This window comes from Neolamprologus brichardi, chromosome 12 (genome assembly GCF_056152115.1).
Source record: "Neolamprologus brichardi isolate AB-2024 chromosome 12, ASM5615211v1, whole genome shotgun sequence".
Classification (NCBI taxonomy): domain Eukaryota; kingdom Metazoa; phylum Chordata; class Actinopteri; order Cichliformes; family Cichlidae; genus Neolamprologus; species Neolamprologus brichardi.
This window is the reverse complement of record NC_142115.1, coordinates 5,035,193-5,043,231: the sequence shown is the minus strand read 5'-3', so window position 1 is coordinate 5,043,231 and position 8,039 is coordinate 5,035,193. Positions and strand designations below refer to the sequence as shown.

The following is an 8,039-nucleotide window of genomic DNA, read 5'->3' as shown; positions in this document are numbered from 1 at the left end:
GAATGCCAGCCTGCCATTACCAGGAGATTATCTGTAATCTCTTATTACTTAAAACAGGGTGGAGAGGCTTTCATTCAAGGAATCTTAAAAAATCAAATTGTGCTGTCAGCTGGGCTTAAGACTTAGTTTATACATAGAGAAACATGCCTGCATCTGTACCCCGGGACGCTTTGGAGGACAGAACCCGAAACAGCCACAGTTTCAGCTTCAGACGTTAGTGTCAACAGAACTCAAAATGAACTCCTGTTGTCTTTGGGGATAATAGCAGTCTCTCGCTAAGGGATCAGTCCATAAAGACCTGACGATCATCAAAGTGTTAAGCAGTATTTATGCAAACAAGGCAAACTGCAGGGACAAGTGTGCAACGTAAATCCATGCACATTTATCACGAGAAGAAAAAGCCAACTGTGCCACACAAACTGAGCCAGGAGGGGACATGTAAAGGCAGAATTACTCTCTCCCTTTCTCTCTCTCTCAGTAACACACACACACACACACACACAGTCTCTCTGCTGGATAATTGCTGTTTTGTCTTGACTGCATGTGCTGTTATTTATTTGCACAGGAACTGAGAGTTTCCCTCAGGGCGAGGGATGTTTTTCACCCAAAAGTGTTCTCAGTGTTTTACATAAATCAGAATGAGACAAACCTTGGTATTATTGCTAGCACGGATGCCAAAAAAAAAAAGAACAAACAAACAAAAAACACAACATGTGAGAATATCTTGATGCAACCAAAACACCAAAAGGTGAAGCCTTCGATCAGCTCATGTCTACGGCATAAAATGAATCGTAGCTGCAGGGGAGGAGAAGTAGTTCTGAGTGAATTGGGAGTGGATTGGGGAAAGGGAAGAGGAGGAGCTGGCTGGAAACAATGCCTGCCATCAATTAGAGCATCCAAACAAGTGTTTTGATTTGACGTTGGTACCACAGCCTAAAACAACAGTGAAAACTTGTGTAGCAACAAAAGGAAAGACGAGATGATGTCTGTTGTCTTTTATAGGTCAGCGATGTGCAACCCGATATATTTCAGACAGCAGAAAAAACCATCAGCTTCTAAACTTGTGTCAAGATCTGCATTCCTCCAAAAACCTTTACAGTATGTGTTTGCTGAGAAATGAGCCACATTACTCAGAATTTACCACAGCTCTCAAGTGTTCCACCTTTGTCTCTGCAGCCCAGATGTGAGTTTCGGTCCCTGGTAGTGAGTGTGCTATTGGCTTATGTCTGTGAGTCAGGGCTGCACAGGGAAACGGGTGTCTCTGACATGCAGAGCGGGGATTTGTGACAGGCATCTCTGAAGATGAACAGGACCTGCAGATAAAAGCGCAGGTGAGGCACGACCCACGTTTCCATGTCCTCCCATCAGAACCCCAGTCGTCAGCTGCTCTCGACGGCCTGCGAATGAAACATATCGTGCAGCATTTGTCAAATCTGTGTGGGAGCAGGAATTCTGCATGTATTTAAGTGCAGTATGTAGTGTTTTGGAATGTGTCTGTACATGCATGTTAGCATTTGGGACTGTCTGTGGGTGTAGGGGCGTGAGTTTGTGAGGACATATATCAAAGAGAAAAGCCTGAGGTTCATTTCAACATCACTGGGCCCCTAACAGGGCTTTATGGAGTGATGCTTTAATATGCTGTATATCATCATGCTCTCGTCATCGTCATTTAATCTAGTTTTCTCTTCTTTTTTTAATTGACACAGTAAGAAATAATGGTGGAGCTTCCATGGTAAGAGAACTAAATAGAGCAGTTTGCTCTCAGACTGCTGGTTCACTTGTGGTTCCTAGAATATTTTAAAGTAGAATGGGAGGCCGAGCATTTTGCTTTCAAGCCTCTCTTCTGTGGAAACAGCTCCCAGTTTAGATTCAGGACACAGACACCCTGTCTACTTTTAAGATTAGCCTTAAAACTTTCCTTTTTGATAAAGCTTACAGTTGGGGCTGGATCAGGTGACTCTGAATCCTCTCTTAGTTGCGCTGCAATAGGTCTAGGCTGCGGGGGACTTCCTGTGTTCTGCATTTCATCATTAGTTATTATCAATCTCTTCCAAAGGGTGTCTTTTGTCTTCCGTCCCTCTCCTCCACCCAAACCAGTCACTACAGATGGCTGTGCCAGAGTATTTCCTGTTAAAAGGTAGTTTTTCCTTCCCACTGTCACCAAATGCTTGATCATAGGGGGGACTTCTGATTGCCGGTGTCTTCTCTGTGTTATTGTAAAAAAAACACCTTTTGACAGCTGTTGTTGTCCTTTGCAGTTTTGTATGAATAAAACTGTAAAACTAGTTAATTCTGAGCTACGTTGTGCATTCTTCCAGAGTTACATACTCAGTGTTGGGGAGTAACGGAATACATGTACCGCCGTTACGTATTTAAAATACAAAATATGAGTAACTGTATTCTGTTACAGTTACAGTTTAAAAAGGTGGTATTTAGAATACAGTTACTTTGTTGAAATAAATGGATTACACGGCGGTACTTCCCTGTTTCATATTGTCGCGGGTCAGGACTGTTTGGGTTTTGTTTGACAGCTACGTTCTGTTGTTCCAGGCGGCAGCGTTACGGTTGCCATGGTTACAGGGTGCCGCTCTCTCTTTGCGTGTTTCCTGGGTGAGAGAGGCCTTTTTGTTGTTGTTGTGCTAAGCTAATAGGCAGAATGCTACAGGTATAGCTCTAAAGAATGTAGCATCATGGGCAGTGTAGTCCGTGCTGCAGGGAGAATGGACTGCCATACCCGTTATGTGTCTGTGAGCGAGGGAGGGAGAAAAAGGAAAAGTACGAGCTGTCATCGAGCAGAAACGGGAGCTGGAAGCATGTAAATATAATAATAACCACTGCAGCCAAGAAGAGAGCCTGACGAGCCCAGTTGTAAGTAAGCTATTAAGACTCGACTGTACACCGTGTTCGTGTTTTCCTCCAAAAACAATAAGTTCCGTTGGAGCAGCCTTTCAACGCCTCTCTCTGTATCTCGCTAGCAAAGTTGACCCAGACAACAAAGTAAAGCTAGTTTTCAGCTACGAGCCGACACAGAACCCACCGTATTAGCCAGAGGTCCCTTTACTACGGTTCGGAGCCGCGGACCTTCAGTAACAGTAATAAATCACAGCAATAGTACATTCATGTAGTTGTAAACAGCATGATAATATATTAAGTAATCCAAAGTATTCAGAATACGTTACTCTCATTGAGTAACGTAACGGAATACGTTACAGAATACATTTAGGGGCATGTATTCTGTAATCTGTAATGAATACATTTTAAAAGTAACCTTCCCAACACTGTACATACTACACAGGAAGGGTTGTAGCTCTGTGTTTTGGATAGGAAGTTGTTTAAATGCACCTTTGATTAAATGCTGACTAAAAATGTGAAAAGTTTTAATCTCATTTTTCAAGCAACCTACCCGAACCTACATGTGATTCTGTTTGTTCGTAGGCTGTAAAAGCCCAATAATTTCCCCAGCAATGGCCTAGTGTGTTCACAGTACTTAAGTTAATGTTTATTCAATCCCTTTAAGAATGCACTGCACAATACCCTTTAATGTATATTATTAGCATTTCTTTGCACTTGTAATTAACAAATAACACATAAATCACTAAAGGTTAAGACTGGGTAATTTTCATTAATAGTGAAACACTGAGCTGAGATTGTTTGGGTTCTCTGTGTGATTTATCATACTAACAGCTGCTTTGGTTAATGGCTTCAATCGAATAATCTGTTATAGGCTATCATTTCGCCACGCCTCTGTTGACACTTAAGTCTCACTGGGACCATTTTTCAATTAGGTGATTAGTTTCATTGAGCATATAAATTAGTACCTCCTGTGAGGAGCTTCCCCAAATGTGTAAAGCTTATTTAAAAAATACAATGCTTCATTTCGCCGTGAATCTGATCCTGATGAATATGTCACTCCGGCCATTTGTTATTCAGCACAGCTGAACGAGAGAAAGGAGATGCTGGCTGTTCCTCTGTAAATATGGATTATTGGACTTATTTGTCATAGTTTGGGTAAAATTAGTGTAGGGGTCTGAGCCAGACCACCTGGGCCGGTGATTTGTAATCAGAGGATGTGTTTTCCTCCCTGCACGCAACTGCTATTTGAGATCTCACGCTCACTTGCCCCGTGCCAAGGTATCGGAAGGGTAATGGCTTAACTCGTGTGTAAAAAGTGAGGCGAGCACCACTTAGTGTGGTAGCTGTCACTTCCTGATTGTCAGCAAACGGACAGCGAGTGTGAAGGAAAGAGAAAGGCAAGAGAAGTTAAAATTGCAAGTTGGTGCAGGGTGAAAACTTGAAACTGCTATTTTTTTCTCTATTTTGTTGTGCATGAACTGTATCATAAATATAAGCAATAAGAAAAAAAAAGGTTTAACAGATCATTATGATACTGTTGCAAAGACCTCAAGTCAGCCTACTGTAGATCTAATAATGTAGATCTTATTTCGTCACAGCTTTAGTGTAAAAACAACCTTTTTCTCTCTCATAGCCATGTATGGACTGTGATACTACATCAAGCACACAAGTGAAAACATAGAGAAGTGTGTGTTTCTTCACAATGCCTGAAGCTTAAAGTCTGACCTTTTCCCCTCTTCATCTCGCTCTCACCTTTTTCCTCTCTCCTCTGCCCCGGGGCACCAAAGGGTGGGACCGACCGAGGAAGCCTATGGCATCACCCATCCCCGAACTCGGAAAAAGAAAGAAAAATCTCAGAGGATGATGGCTAGCCTTGACATTGTTGAGACAGTGTTCGGGTGAGGAGAAATGAGGTAAATATCAATGGCGGTGGTCTCACATAGCCCATTAGTCAATGTCTGCAACTCGCTGTCTGAGCATCAGCTCGGAGCAGCCCCAGGGTTCGCGCCAGCGCTGTCCTCCTGGTGAATAGTGCCCAGGCGAAAATAAAGCAACCCGAGCTGTGCATAAATCATTAGGAACATTTGTTACCTCGGGTAATTGTGCTTCATTTATCTTCAGGCCTTTTTCCATTTGTCAACTCCTAGAGGCTGCTGGGTGTCAGCTGTACAGGTCTATGCAGTGGGTTTGGCTGGCTGTGTCTAACCAGAACCTGCAGGAAGCAGTAATAAACAATACACAAGTGTTAGCCTGCAGCATACAAAACACTATCGTTTTATATTTTATCATATTATTGTGAGAACTTCAATTTTAGAAAGAAACCGTGGAGCTTAAAGCAAATTCCAGCATGCTAACATGCTAGCTGATGTTTAAGACGATGCAGAATTTACTAAAGTGTCATACCAGCGCAATCTGTGTTTTGGTGTTTAAAAAAGCACTGTCAGTATTTTTAGAGCACCGTGAAAAAGGTGAGAAGTCAAAGATTTCTGCAATTCACTCGCAAAAGTCTGCAAACTGGCAACATGCAATTTACTGCCAAAAGCATGCCTCGTTTTTTTCTGTTGGTATTAAAATGACCTGACTGCACCAGAAAACACAACCAATCGATCTTAACAAAATTGACCACAGCTATGAGTGCTCTTTGGTGATTAGGATGACACGCTGTTTTGTCCTGTTTAGTCAATATCTTATTCAACGACTTGTCAACTAGTAATGAAGTTCATGCATACATACAACTGTCTGCTTCCTGAGTGTTTAGTGGCTAATCTATGCTTTGCATCTCTTCCACTTTCCCACACCAGCAAGCTCATTGCCATGACATCCCTTGTCTAGTAGTCTAGTAGCAGATACCTTACACAGCCATTACTTCAGTGTCTCGATGACATTAAGGCTTGGATGTCTATTAACTTTTTAAAATTCAATGATAAAAAGACAGAGGTGATGGTTTTTGGTAGCCCCGCTGAGACCCCCAATGTGTATGTAGATTCCCTGGCACAGTATGTTAAGCCAACTGTCACAAACCTGGGGGTCAAAGTGGACTGTGATCTGAAATTTAACAATCAAATTAAGGCAGTGGTAAAATCTAGCTTCTTTCAGCTCAGGCAGCTGCAAAAATAAAGCCAATTCTTTCACGGCAGCACTTTGAGACAGTGATCCACGCCTTTGTTAGCACTTGGCTGGATTACTGTAATGCACTTTATATTGGGGTCAGCGCATCGTATATTAGTCATCTACAGAGGGTGCAAAATGCCGCAGCTCGTCTTTTAACTGGCACTCGAAAGTTTGAGCACATTTCCCCTGTTTTAGCTTCACTTCACTGGCTGCCCATTTCTTTTAGGATTCATTTTAAAATTCTTTTATTTACTTTTAAAGCTCTCCATGGCCTAGCTCCATCTTATCTCTCTGAGCTGCTACAGCCTCATACACCCACCCGCTCTCTCAGGTCAGCCGATCAGCTGCTCCTGAAGATACCCAGGACTGGACGTAAACTTAGAGGAGATCGTGCTTTTGCTGTAGCAGCTCCAAAACTGTGGAACGAGCTTCCTTTAGAGATCAGACAGGCCACTTCTTTATCTGTTTTTAAGTCACTCTTGAAAACCCACCTCTTTACCCTGGCCTTTGACACCACGTGAGATGTTGGTTTTTATTTTTATTTTTATTTTAGTTGTTTTTAGGTGATTCGATGCTGTTTTATCTTCTTTTTGTTTTAATATAGGGCTGTTTTAATTTTATGTTTTATGTGTTTTATTTATTTATTTTGCTGTTTTCTGTTATTCTATTGTTTTAACTTATTTTCTGTACAGCACTTTGTTCCTGTGCTGGGTATTTTAAAGTGCTTTATAAATAAAATTGGATTGGATTGGATTAGTCCAATAGTTTTTCTGACCACTTTTCAGGCTAATCAGCCTCCACTCTGAAGACACCTTCATGCAACCCACCTCCTCCCCATTACCACCTCTCCCATGTTACTCAAGCTCCATCCAGTGTCTAGACTCCAGGGGGTCTTGTCATAATTCTTATCACTGCTGTGATTCCATTGTGCTGTGATGGGCCATTGGAGTCCAATTACCAAATAGCTTAATTGAATTTTGTACATCAATTAATCACATTCAATTTGTTGTAATGATCACTCCTTATTGAACTGAATACAATTCACAGCTGTGGCTGAAGAGACTATCAGTAGCTTTGGATAAAGGCTACTGGGCCATAAACCATGAAAACTGAACACAAACCTGGTCTGGTGAAAGAGTTAAAAGTAAAACCTGTCAGGGGATAATCAGTGTTTTAATGTTTTTGGAGAGGAATATAGGTATAGAACTTGTTTTATGAAAGTCCAATAAACAGATATTTCGGTCTGAATCAAAGTGTGTTGCTACTTCCACAGCTGTAAATTGAAGACTTAAAATAAAGTAGAGAAAGACAGCTTACAAATGATGGTATTATAAAAGCAACTAAGGCAAAGGAACAACATGAAATTCGTTCCTCCTTCAAGTGTTCCCAATTCCCACACTAAGCTGGTAATGAAAGATTATTATGTGATTATGCTAACACCTGAAATACAGACTTTAATGTAACATCAACAGCTTCAATAAATGCTTTGATGAAATGATAATTAATGCAATAGTAATGATAATGGTTATGAATAGTAACAGTAAAATAATTTCCTAATCTCCACATGGGTAAATGCATAATTTTGTCTGTGATGTCAACCTGCATGCAAAAGAAAACAGTAACATTCCCTTGAAACTGATCTTTTCCACAAGTGTGTAAATCTGAAAATACAAACAACATGGTGGCAGCACGAAAGGCATTTCGTGATCTTCTCAAAGTAAATCAGGATGACAAAAAAAGATGAGGGAACTATGCAATAAAAACAACATTTTGCTGACTTTACACTGGTAAGAAGCTGTTGAAAGAAGATTAGCTTCTGGTTGTTCTGGAGTGAAGTCTTATCTCTGACAACTTTTGCCTTTGTCCCTTTTTTTTTACTCCAGTGGTTTTTTTGGAAACGGACATTCTCCCCCACGGTCCCATTCCCATTTTAATGAAGACAGAAGTATTTGGAGAAACGTGCTGGTATGGGCGCATGTGGGAAGCAGCATTTCAAAATTATCATTTTAACCAGCTCATAGTCGCCTCAAAACCTTACTCTGGTTTCCTTTCAAAAAGAGAAGAAAAAAAACACA

General features: G+C 41.1%; 1 long non-coding RNA gene across 1 annotated transcript in view; it reads right to left on the bottom strand.

Moving 5' to 3' along the window:
- Positions 1–4,614: 4,614 nt before the first annotated feature.
- Positions 4,615–8,039, bottom strand: part of LOC148100141 (uncharacterized) — an 84,174-nt gene continuing 80,749 nt past the window's right edge. Inside the window, exons 2-3 of the long non-coding RNA XR_015719833.1 lie at positions 4,945–5,065; positions 4,615–4,684 (exon numbers count right to left, since the gene is read on the bottom strand). This is a non-coding gene — a long non-coding RNA (uncharacterized LOC148100141). The remainder of the gene's footprint in view (positions 4,685–4,944; positions 5,066–8,039) is intronic.